This window comes from Carassius gibelio, chromosome B22 (genome assembly GCF_023724105.1).
Source record: "Carassius gibelio isolate Cgi1373 ecotype wild population from Czech Republic chromosome B22, carGib1.2-hapl.c, whole genome shotgun sequence".
Classification (NCBI taxonomy): domain Eukaryota; kingdom Metazoa; phylum Chordata; class Actinopteri; order Cypriniformes; family Cyprinidae; genus Carassius; species Carassius gibelio.
Genome location: NC_068417.1, coordinates 5545259 through 5558314, shown reverse-complemented (window position 1 = coordinate 5558314; position 13056 = coordinate 5545259). Strand labels below are relative to the sequence as shown.

Below are 13056 nucleotides of genomic sequence, written 5' to 3'. Positions count from 1 at the left end.
ATAATGAGCTGCATAATGAGCCTCTCAGTCAGCTGTGTGTCACTGAGAGGGAGGAGTTACAAGAAAGAATGTGAGAACAAAATAAATGTATATAATTGTATGTTTGTAGTTTATTTAGAATATATTGAATTATCCCACAACATAATTTAATATCCACTTGGGGGAGCAGTTAAACAGTTTATTAGAACAATCAAAGCTGACTTTCAAACTATTTTTTTGGCATCATTACTCCAGTCACACAATCCTTCAGAAATTTTCTACAAAAAAAACAAAACAAAAAAAAAACACATTTATTGTTATTATTAATGTTGAAAAGAGCTGAGGGTATTTTTCAGGTTTTTTAGGGGGAATAAATCAAAATAACAGCATTGTGTTACATTTGTTACAGTTACATTTATTTGTTACATTTATATTATTTTGAATGGTAAATGGTTAAGCTTTTGAATGGTATAGTATTGTATATTGTTATTGAAACTTCATAATATTTCACTTGATTATACATTTAGTCCGGAATTATAGTTTGGAAAAAGTCTAACAAGTAAAATGTTTACACGTTATGTGAAAACTAGTACATAATCAATAAAAAGAGACTTACTCATGTTTATGATCTCTGCTGAATAAAGTGCTTCATTCTTTTTTTTCTGAGGAAATCCATTTCTCAAATCCTCAACCACATCACATCTTTTTGGGGTGATTTATGTCTTATTCCTCTCATTGCGAAGCAAACAGTAAAATAAAAGAATTTGAAGAACAGTCTCGCTGCTTTTTCTTCTGTGTGGGCATATTCAAGCCGCACGCTTCAGTTTGAATCTGAATAGCGCGTTCAGCGTGGGGGCGTGGTCACATTAGATATAATGAAGGGAGAATTGAAAAACGGACATTGCATTGTTTTTATATGGATTACTTTATCACAGAATATCTGTTTTCAGCGGCACTTGTTTAGTTTAAAAGTAGACATGTCAGGCTTTCTATAGATCTCTCTCTCATGTCTCTTCGTTGAGTATTCACTGAGTTAAAGTTCATTTTAATGACGATCAGCAGAGACAAAGGCTGCAGACAGCACACCTTGTTTGTTATCTTTATTTTATAAGTGCACAAAATTTTGTTGTTATGTCTGTATCCAAAAAAAGTAGACCCTTTACAGATTTGATTGATGTATTGCTCTTATCTGTACGATTAAAACTGAAAGTGTAATTTAAGTTATTTTCGGGGTTATCAGGAGAAAATGACTCATAACGCGTATCCGCGTTAATCGACTCCAGAGGGTTAAAAGTCATAAATTAAGTCATAATGTCAATATATAATCTTATAATGTATTATTTTGAAGTTATAAGATTTTAATAACAGAGCTATGTCACAATTATTCAACCCTTATTCAACATTGCTGTTTTACTTGGCAGTCTAAAGCCTCCAGGTTTACATCCAAAATATATTCAATTGTGCTCCAAAGACGAACAAATCTTTTACGGGTTTGGAACGACATGGGGGTTAATTTTCATTTTGGAGTGGAGTATCTCTTATCCGCATTGTGCGCACACATTACACACACATCTGTGAGTATACACTGTTGATAAATGAGGGCACTGGAAGGTAGAGTTTATGCTGGAATTAAAGCCTGCATATTTCACTGAGCTGAAGTAATTCTGTCCTCAATTCTGTGGCAAATTATCTAGGTCCATGTTAACAGATGGATCTGAATTCTAATAAAAAACTATTGATTGTCACAAAACTTACCTAAGTATCTCTAGTTTGCAATTTATATCCTTAAGTCCAGTGCAGAGCAGATTCACTCCTGAGTCCTGCAGATTATTATTGTTCATGTTCAGCTCTTTCAGATTGGTATCTGATCCAAGAACTGAAGCCAGAGCTGGACAGCTTTTGTCTGTTAAGCCACAATCATTTAGCCTAAAAGAGAAATAAAATCACGGATCGATACATGAAATGCATTTGATAAATATAAAAAAATTTATACCAATTGTTTTTAGATTACAATTCTAATATATGCAGTGCATTTTCTGTTATTGATTCAAATTTTATATATAAAAACAAACTAGCATGCTTGAATAAAACTTAAATTTAAATTAATTATAGGCTTATATCATTAATGGCAATGAGTTATATATTTAAAAGTGCTGCTCTATCTTGATGAGTTTCTTGGGGTGGAGTTGTGGTGGTTAATAATTTATGCATTGAGGTTATGCAAGAGTATATCTTCTTTAAAGCAGTAGTTTAAGAAGTTGAACTGCATATAGTGTTAAGTTTTTTTTCTGATGAGGTCAGCTGGGTCACCTTCTGCATGCAGTAAGTTAGTAAAATAAAGATGATGGGATAGCGGAAAGTTATCAGAATGACATGTGTAGCACTGTGTGAGGCAAATGGTAGTCACACCAGATACTGACTGGTTTTCAGACACCCAGCCAGCCCCAACTCCCCGAATAATCAATACAGTAAAACTGCACATTTCAGAGTGGCTTTTTTATTGTGGCCAGCCTAAAGAACCTTTCACACGGAACGTTGAATCCAGTAAATTGCCAGTTCCCATTCTGTGTAAAGGCAAATACATCCTGGGATTGATCCAGGTTTGGGGACCTAATAACATTACCGGGTTCAGTCCCGGAACGAGCTCTGTGTGAACAAAAGCCAGAACTAATGCTGTAAAGGGTGTGTTGTAGTGATAATGCATGTTATCGCATGACTCTTTTACCAGGTGTTTTGAAGGCAGATCAACGTTTGCGGAAAGAAAAAAAATTGCCAATTGTAATGAAGGAGAGATCCGCTAGTTCCTCACTTCTGCGCTGAAGCGGAGATTGTTCACCACCTTAAGTGAAAGTTAACATGCCTAGCGTTTTCAACTCATACATTAAACGTCACATCCTGATGTCACATGATTTTATGGGAAAAACAAAAGTGTTGGGTTTATAATTTTGTTCAGTGTAGGTATGCACCGACATCTGCAAATTATCGAAGAGAAAAATAGCCAAAAATGCGTGCAAAAAAAACAGGCTACCTATAAAAATAATAATAATAATATAGGGCAGTGTTCAGCACACATGTTTCACTCTCCTCGTCACTGCTTGGTTTGACACTCCCCTCAATATCCTGCTCCGAAAATCTGAGCATATCAAACCAGCCCTCAGGTCCTTAAACTGGCTTCCAGTTACATTTAGGATTGATTTTAAAGTAATTTTACTGGTTTAGGATTGATTTTAAAAGTAATTTTACTGGTCTATGGGGCCTATTTTAATGATCTAAATGCAAAGGGTAAAAGCGCACAGCGCAGGTGCACTCAGGACATGTCCAAATCTACTTTTGCCTTTTTAACGACGGAAAACGGTTCAATGCGCTGGGGAGCATTTTTGGAATGGGTTGTCCCTATTCTCTTAATAAGTAATGGGCGTAACGTTCAATAAACCAATCAGAGTGTCATCTCCCATTAACTTTAAGAGTGAGATGCACTCGCGCCATGGCGGGTCTCTATTTACATGGTGGAATTTGTTGTCGGAAAAGCTGAACACTTCAAGCGAAAAAAGCTATCTGCTCGTGCGCAAAGTTAAAGTGTGCGAGCAGATCATCTACAGGACAAGCAGGAATCCACCAGAGCTCCGCGCGATGAGTCAGTTAATAAATGTGTGTGTGTATTGGCACAATTGTTCAATTAATTCACCAATTTCATTCATCATTATTAGTTGTAATAGGCTGAATATCAAATAGGTAGCCCAATTCTATTACACGCAATGACTATTCTTCATTACATTTTTATATTTATGTAGCCTACACAATCATAATATTTTCATTGTAATCCTTTTGTTTTTAATATTTGGCATATTTGTGTGATGCACATCCCTGTGTGTAATAAGCAAAGTCAATGCACACTGTGTGACGCTGGACGGGAAAATGCGAACAGCGCCGGACTGAAACTAGCAATCACACTTGCACTGCGCCTTGCGCCACTCAGTGACCTAGGACCGAAATACATTACAGATATTTTCACTGAATATAAACCTAACAGAGCACTCAGATCATTAGGATCGAGTCAGGAAGAAATACTAAGGGTTCACACAAAACAAGGGGAGTCCGCCTCTAGCTACTATGCCGCCCGCAGTTGGCATCAGCTTCCAGAAGAGATCAGATGTGCTAATACACTAGTCACATTTACATCTAGACTCAAAACTTATCTGTTTAGCTGTGCATTTATTGAATGAGCACTGTGCAATGTCAAAACTGATTGCACTGTATTTTACATATTAACTGAATTTTATGTAAAATCATTTTCCATTTCTGTTTTAAATTCATTTTAATAAGTCAATTTTTAAGTCATTTTCAAAGTTTTAAAAATGTATTTTATTTTTGTCCTTCATGATTATTTTACTTTCTTTTATGTAAAGCACTTTGAATTACCATTGTGTACGAAATGTGCTATATAAATAAACTTGCCTTGCCTTGAAAAATCACAATTGTATCTAATACAAATATTTTATTTGTATCTCCATTGTTTTTATTTGTGCTGTTTGTAGTTAGAATATTCCTATTTTCTTTACTTTTGTTTGAAAGTATAGTTTTTCCATAAACATAGCACATACCGAACTGTACCGAAACCGTGACCATAAAACCGTGATACAAACCGAACCGTGAAAAAGTTGAACCGTTTCACCCGTAGTATCAATGTAGATTAATGCAATTTTAAGATGAGAACAAAACATGACAAAATATATTAAATAACTTACAGAGCTCTTTTGCAGGTTTTGATGACTGCTGATAATCAAATGAGACACTCGTCTGATTTCTTGAATTTCTGAAGATCAAACTCCTCCAGCTCCTCGTCTGATGTCAACAACACAAAGGCCAAAGCAGACCACTGGGCAGGTGAAAGATCAGCAGATGAGAGACTTCCTTTGTTAAGGTGGGTCTGAATGTCTTTCACCAGAGTTTGGTCGTTCAGTTCATTCAGACAGTAGAACAGATTGATGGATCTCTCTGGAGACAGATTAGACTCTAATTTCTGCTTGATGTACTGAACTATTTCCTCTTTGCTCTGCTCATTGTCTTCTTCATGTGTCAACAGACCCTGTAAGAGTCTCTGATTGGACTGGAGTGACAAACCAAGGAGGAATCGAAGAAAAAGATCCAGGTGTCCATTATCACTCTCTAGTGCCTTGTCCACTGCAGTCTTGAGCAAATCAATCATGGTTTTACTTTTATATTTCCATTTTGCAGACTCACGAACAAATATACTTTTCTTCTTCATGTCTATAAACAGATGTGCATAAAGGGCTGCAATAAACTCTTGAATGCTCAAGTGAACGAAGCAGTACATGGTACCAAGAGTGATCCCTGTTTCCTCCTTAAAGATCTGGGTACACATGCCTGAGTACACTGATGCCTTATAGACGTCAATACCACAGGCTTCTAGATCTGTGTCATAGAAGATCACATTGTTTCTTTCCAGCTGATCAAATGCCAGTTTCCCCAGTGAAAAGATGGCATCTTTATCCCAGGAAACATCTGGTGTATGTTCTCCATCATACTTTCGTCTGCTCTGCTGGATCTGAAATCTGAGAAAGTGTGTGTACATTTGTGTCAGAGTCTTAGGAGTGTCTTCAGTATTTGACTCCTGCAGTGTTTTGGAGACATCATCAGCCTGATTGTTTTTCACAACATTATTTCTTTTCTCCTCTAAAATGTTCTGGAGAACAGTGGCTGAAATCCAGCAGAAGACTGGGATGTGGCACATGATAAAGAGACTCTTTGATTGTTTAACATGATCAATGATTTCTTTGGCCTGATTCTCATCCGTGAATCTTTTTCTGAAGTACTCCTCCTTTTGTGCATCATTGAATCCTCGTATCTCTGTCAGCCGGTCGATACAGTCAGGAGGAATCTTACTGGCAGCTGCTGGTCTGCTGGTGATCCAGATGAGAGCAGAAGGAAGCAGATTTCCCTTGATGAGGTTCGTCAGGAGAACATCCAGAGAGGCTGGTGATGATACATCAGACCACGTCTCATTATCCTTAAAGTTTACAGGAAGTCGACATTCATCCAATCCATCAAGAATGAACAAGACTTTAAACTGATTTCTTCTTGTAAGGTTCAGTCCTTTTGTCTCTGGGAAAAACTGAGTTATAAGGTCCATCAAACTTAGTTTGTCTTTCTCCTTTAAGTTCATCTCTCTAAATGGAAGAGGAAATATGAAGCTGATATCTTGATTTTCTTTTCCTTCGGCCCAATCCAGAACAAACTTCTGCACAGAGACTGATTTTCCGATGCCAGCAACTCCTTTTGTCAGTACAGTTCTGATCTGCTTGTCTTGTTCAGGTGCTTCAAACAAATGTTTGCACTCAACCTGTATCTCCTGTGATTCATGACGTCTGGAAGCAACTTCAATCTGTCTCACCTCATGTTCAGTATTGACCTGTTCACTACAACCCTGAGTGATATAGAGATCTGTGTAGATGTTCTTCAGAAGTGTAGAGTCTCCTTGCTTTGCAATTCCTTCAAACACACATTGATACTTCTTCTTTAGGCTACACTTTAGCTGATGAATGAAGGACAGCTCATCTAAACACAGAAATAAAAGATTGTTACGTCTCTGGGTTTATGTTCAGAACAGAATGTGGAAGTCTAAAGGAATTATAATTATAAATAAAATTATTAATTGACAGCACTGGAGTCTCTTACCTTCTAGAGTATCAGCAGCTTCATCTTGCTTCATCTCTCTCAGGAAGTAGAGCGTGAGATCAAGAGCTGCTTCTTTCATTCTGCATCTGTTCTCATTAAAGTCCTTCACAAAGTATTGCATGTCTTCATTTTGTAGTATTTTCTTAAATATGATTAGCTCATTTCTTAGAAATGTGATTATTTTTTTCTCAAGATCCTATAAACAAAGAACAAAATTAAACCAAATCCACATTAATTTGGTCCAAAATATATGATCCATAACTAAAAATATTTGTAAAAGAAACCATAAACATTGTCCAATAACCATTTTATTTGTTATAAGTATAATCATTTAATATTATTTTCACCTGGAAGATTCCTTGTAGTTTGTCTGTGAAATTATTGCGGTTCCTGTTAATCTGGAAGTCTGTATCTAATGTCTCATAATGCAGACTGTTAAAATGGAGAATAAAATTAAATGTGGTTAAGACAATTAAACAAATCTATATTTTTTTAATCAAACACAAAGAGCAAACACCAGGTGTTAATGCTGCAGCTATAAGTTAATTCTTTTAAAGAGAAGGTTCTACTCAAGTACAAATGTAAGTTTTTCTGTCCTATAAGGAAAAAACAATTGACACAAATAATAGAAAGATGGAAAGATATTCATGTTTCTATGGTGAATTTATGACTTGCTGCTGCTGCTTGTGTAACTGTATTACTGGAAAGAAGCTCCAGACTGACTTCAATGAAAAGGAAAGCAGATATTGTTCTGCAATCTATTGTTTTATTAAGTTAATTTCTATCACAAATATCCCAGTGGAGAAATTAGCTAGTGCCATAATACAAACACATGAAATACCTTTCAGTAGCTGATGGGGTTTTCTCACTGAACTCCGGTGGTTCACCTTTTGAGCAGTCACTCTTCACAGACACAGAGCTGGACACATGTGATCCTGATCTTACACTGATGACACAAAGAAGATAGTGGAAGCATTTTTAAAACTTTGATACAATCAATTTAATAGATTCAAAAAAGAAACTACAATATCGCAATGCAAAAAAAAGAGAGAAAGTATAAGTCCCCTTCCATCACAGTAGAGTCCAAGCTCTCTTCTGTCACATCAGTATCATCCTCATCTAACACAAGCTTCATTTCTACCATTGTCCCACATTCAGCTTCATTCTCCTCAGTCGTCTCACTTCTCTCACCTTCCTCATTTATATCTTCTCTAGCAATAGTGACACAGACCCCAGCTTCAACACTCACCCATCCTTTCATTATTTACAGCTTCAGCATCGTTCACTTTCTCAACAAATACACTTCTGATGCAGCCCTTCCATTATATCAACCAACTAATCAAAATCAAATTCATCTGCATCATCCTTCAAGACCATGTAAACCTGTCATCTAAAACGAATGACAAGTGGGATCTTTTTGATTTGGGACACTACTGTATCATGTCTTAATCTCTACAAGCAAGAGTTGATCTTTAATGAAAGCTGGATCACATCTCTTCTGGCTTCATATCTACAGAATACAGACCAGGGGTCTCATTTATAAATGTTGCGTACACACAAAATAAGCACAGAAATTGCATACAGATTTTTTTTACACACACATATCGGGTTTTATAAAAAATAAACTTGCCATAAATATGTACGCACCGTACGAACATTATAAACCATGCGTACAAACTCTTTTTCATGGAGTGAGAAAATTAATGAAGTAAACGATGACTCTAAACTATGTTTTCATGTTGACATACACATTTACATTAAATATCCCACTCGCATTAAAAGAGATTAACACTGAAATTAGGCCTAAATAATTTTACAAACAACATACTTGCATAATTTCATTTACAATAAACCATTTTCCTGTGACGTTATTTTTATTAAAGCGAGGAGTGCTATAGGTGCTCAATAATTAATCTTTAAACTAAACTACAGAGTCAGATCACATGTTATGAGAAATATTTTAGCGAGAACAATGATGGATGACGCGCACTTACTGCAATATTATGGCTAACACTGCTGGATTACTGTACAACCACAGCTGCACGGAGGTGTTAATGTTGTGTAAAGTCGTCTCTACAACATTATGAAAATTCCACTATATTGGGAGGACATAACTAGGAGAAAACGGTAAGATTTGCAGGTTTCCTTTTTACAATACTTTGTCAGTGACGACGTCGAATCAGACAATACGCTGCAATGAATATACGTTTATCGGTTTCCACTAAACTTGCTAAAATATGTTTATCTTATCAGCCAAACTGCATATATTTAATTTGAAATAATCCAAAATTATTTGGCCAATGTAAAAGAATGAGATCATCTAAAATATCTGAGAACTATTTGAAACCATTTTGTTTTTATGGATATTTTAATTTATATTTATTCTAAAACATAGCAAGGATACCATTTCCCTATGTCTCTGTGTTACACATGGTGTCACGTGCAAGGGGAATTCACATGTAAATGATATGCAGATGAGGTTATGAATAGTAAAACAAGGTGTTGTAAGCTCCATAAATGGTGATTTTGGTGAGGACACGAGGTGGAGATGCACGTACGCACAATCTTCACCTGACTGGGATTTATAGAGATGTTTGTGCAGGTTCTGGTGTGCCCATGGTTTTATAAATCTGAAAACTTTTGGGCAAAATCTAGCTTTTGTGCCTACGTAAAAATTTTGGATGAAATCTACGGAGAGTAGTATAAATGAGACTGAATGAGATTTTTGTTTTTTTGTTTTTTTTTTTGCTGTAGTATAAGTACCGGTTTTATTAATGCAATGATGCCCTTCACAGACTTGTTATATGAGGCAAAATTAAGGAATTCAGGAATTCAGTGTGTTATATTAAATAATTACAGACATGGCTTCAGTCAAATCACTGAGATTACTTCTGAAATTAGTTTGTGGATTATCTAACCTTAATATTATATTTATAGGCCTATCCGTAATATTTTGAGCCATTCAATGCTATTTTTATAAAATAAAATAAAAAGATTGGATTCAGGCTAACATTTTCTCCTAACATGTGTTCCCTGGGAATCGAGCCCACAACCTTGCGCTGCTGAAGCAATGCTCTACAACTTGAGCCAGAAGAAATTATTACTCATTTTAGTTCATTTAACACTTTACAGCAAAAGATACTTCAGTTTGCAATGATTATTTTGACTTGCTATAGTTACCATATTATTTACATTTTCTATTCACTAAATGAAAGTAAAGTGAAAAACATTTTAATTCTGGGATTGTACAGGATTTAAGTGAAGTGAAGTGAAGTGAAAGTGAAAGTGACATTCAGCCAAGTATGGTGACCCATACTCAGAATTTGTGCTCTGCATTTAACCCATCCGAAATGCACACACACAGAGCAGTGAACACACACACACACACACACACTGTGAGCACACACCCAGAGCAGTGGGCAGCCATTTATGCTGCGGCGCCCGGGGAGCAGTTGGGGGTTCGATGCCTTGCTCAAGGGCACCAAAGTCATGGTATTGAAGGTGGAGAGAGAGCTGTTCATGCACTACCCCCACCTACAATTCTGTCCGGCCCGAGACTAGAACTCACAACCCTTCGATTGGGAGTCCAACCCTCTAACCATTAGGCCACGACTTCCCCAAATATTCCTGTATATTAGATATTTAACAGGTTTTTAGCTGTTTTTAACCCGAGACAATCTAAGCACCTTTAGAGGAAGTTCTGCTTTGTTTTGCAAATCATTTGACATGACAATAGTGAGAGTAAACACTGCTTGTTGAAAAGAGTTGTTGTTTTTCTCTGAAAACAGACTCAGTCTTACCTCTGTTTGTGTGAGAGACTCATCTTTCCTCTCTTCTCTGACATACTGCAGATGAACAGCTCAACACTGAGATCTTTGTGTCTCTGAAGACGATCAGATGCTCATCATGACCTGGACATGACAATGAGATCAAGATCATGAGAGTTCAGAGGAACAAATGATGAAGAAAATAACTAGTGCTGAATCTCTGAGTTATCAAGCAATCAATATACAAATAAAATCTGCTACAAATATACTGCCATGTAATAATCTCTTCAGATCACTCACAACACACGTCTTTATTTACATACACATTACTATCGGATCATTAAGAAGTTTAAAAGAAGATTTGTTTTGCTCGTGTTTATCGTCTCTCTATCCGGAAGAACAGGTTTGATCTGACCTCAGAATACGTTCGGTTTCGCGACTTAAAATGGAACAAGGAGGAAATGAAAACCACTTTTGGAATTATTCTGATTGCTTATTTTTAAAGACTTGTAAAAATGTTTTAACATTCATCATCTTTAAACGGCTTGTTTTTATTAATATCTGTCTGTTTCTCGGTGGTTTATTATTCGTCGACAGACAGGTATAAGTTATAACTGAACAAATCACGCTTCATCCAGCTCTGAAATGCGTTCATCATTCTCCTAAATAAGTGTAATGGTGAAAGTATTCAGACTTACTTGCAGTAGTTCAGACGATCTTGTGCTGCAGGAACAGAATCCAGAAGTCTTTCACACACTTCCGGTTTGTGATCGCTGTTAAACACCTGTGCGATCTTCACGATTGATGTTTGTCACCTGACACGACTTCATCTTGGAGAAAATCAAAGTCCAGTTAACAACAGATCTCGTGCATCAGCGCCACCAACTGGACAGGAATGTGAAGCACAAACACACCTGCTTTCTCCTTCTTCTTCCTTCTAACAGCAGATCCCAAACTAAAACAGTGCACTAGCGCCACCTGCTGTTTCTTCACATTCTCCCTCTCAATCTGCTCCATTCACCTCATTCTGCTACATTTGACTACTCTGAAGGGTTAATGAATAATGACAGACAAATCATATCAAATAATCCAAGACAAACATATCAGTCTGAAAGATAATGATTATATGCTATATAACAGAATTATATACAGTCCTGTTTTTATTTGAAGAAACATAATTACATTTCTTTCATTACAGCAATAGTCTATGAATTCAGATTGAAGGATTTATTCAGTTATTCTGTAGGTTATGATGAATAATTAAGATATATGCAATGTATGATTCACTGATTTAGTTCAGAACTCCATTAATTATAATGAACTTTCAGTTTCTACATAAAAATAGAAAATGTCCAGTTATTTTCATCTTATTATCTGAATTTATCATCTCTGGTTGCTGTGATGTAGATATATGTGCTTTTAGACAGAGACATTTCTGGATCTGATGAAGATAAACCCCAGGAACACAGAAGAAAGATCTTGTTTGAGACTTGAATCTCAATCATTAGACTGTAAAAAGTGTGAGAGATGAGAGAGATCTACCTTTATCTGTTCTCACATGGACAGATATTCAATGAGTACGGCAGAAATTTAGGCAGTACCTTCCCATTGAGTATTACAGAGTATTACAGTTTGACCCAAACATGATTGTCCCGTGACGTGACAGCATTGGCTAGAGTAATTAGTTCATTTACATCCTTCCTTACAAATGGGTGCATAGTACTGATTATTATTTTTTATTATAAATATTATTTACTCTTACAGTTACATGACGCATTTCTGGTTTCAAATTGTTGTCATGGTGGTACTTTTCTATAACACTGAATGTGGTAATAAAGTGTTGCTTATGCTTTAAATTTTGTCCATATGATGGCAAAATCACTTTGATAAAGAAGAGATTTTTTCTGATTGTTTTTATTTTATTTTATATATCACATAGTTATATCCCGCTACATTACCACCAACGTTATACTTCCACTAAACAGTATCTCTGTTTACCCAGACACAATTATATCAGTTCTGATAACTACAGAAATGTGAAAAGTGTCCATTAAATAGTTGTCACAATGATTCTAAAGAGTTGTTGTGTAAGCTTTTTGTTATCACTCTTTGTCAGTTTAATATATTGTCAGTTTCATTCATTTTCCATTAAATGCAGTATGAAAGGGTTTCAGCACTTCATCCTGTTGAAAGGTTACAGTACACAGCATGAATTATCACACCCCTCTGAAACTCAGTTTAGAAATGAATCTTTATATCTAGGACATGTTTTATATGTTCAGATGTGGTCAGGTGTACTCATTTATACTACTTACTTTAAAATGTTTCTAATGTTTGCAAAAAAGTTAGATGATTCAAATTACTTTATAATTGTTTAATATCTAATGTTAATCAGTTTAAGCACATTTTGTCCCTCTATTCTGCAGCAAATTCTGAAAAGGCATCTTTTGGAGGACGTACTCCCTTTCGAGGACCCCTTTCTCTTGTGCACATCGACACGAATCACAGATAAATAAGGTATTTTAACATATACATAACATATATACATTTAAAATAAGAAAAGCATTTTGACTGCCTTTTCACTTTTGGCTTGGATATTATAATAAAAAAAATA

The 13056-nt window shown here is 35.9% G+C and overlaps 1 protein-coding gene, 1 long non-coding RNA gene and 1 pseudogene across 2 annotated transcripts in view; 1 reads left to right on the top strand and 2 right to left on the bottom strand.

Annotated features, from left to right (window-relative positions):
* LOC127987694 (uncharacterized) overlaps window positions 1-13056 on the bottom strand; it is a 2462016-nt gene that overhangs the window by 1364032 nt on the left and 1084928 nt on the right. The window lies entirely within an intron of this gene.
* LOC127987779 (uncharacterized) overlaps window positions 1-13056 on the top strand; it is a 188456-nt gene that overhangs the window by 89352 nt on the left and 86048 nt on the right. The window contains exon 2 of the long non-coding RNA XR_008161379.1: window positions 4901-5128. This is a non-coding gene — a long non-coding RNA (uncharacterized LOC127987779). The remainder of the gene's footprint in view (window positions 1-4900; window positions 5129-13056) is intronic.
* Window positions 4721-11357, bottom strand: LOC127987769 (protein NLRC3-like; annotated as a pseudogene).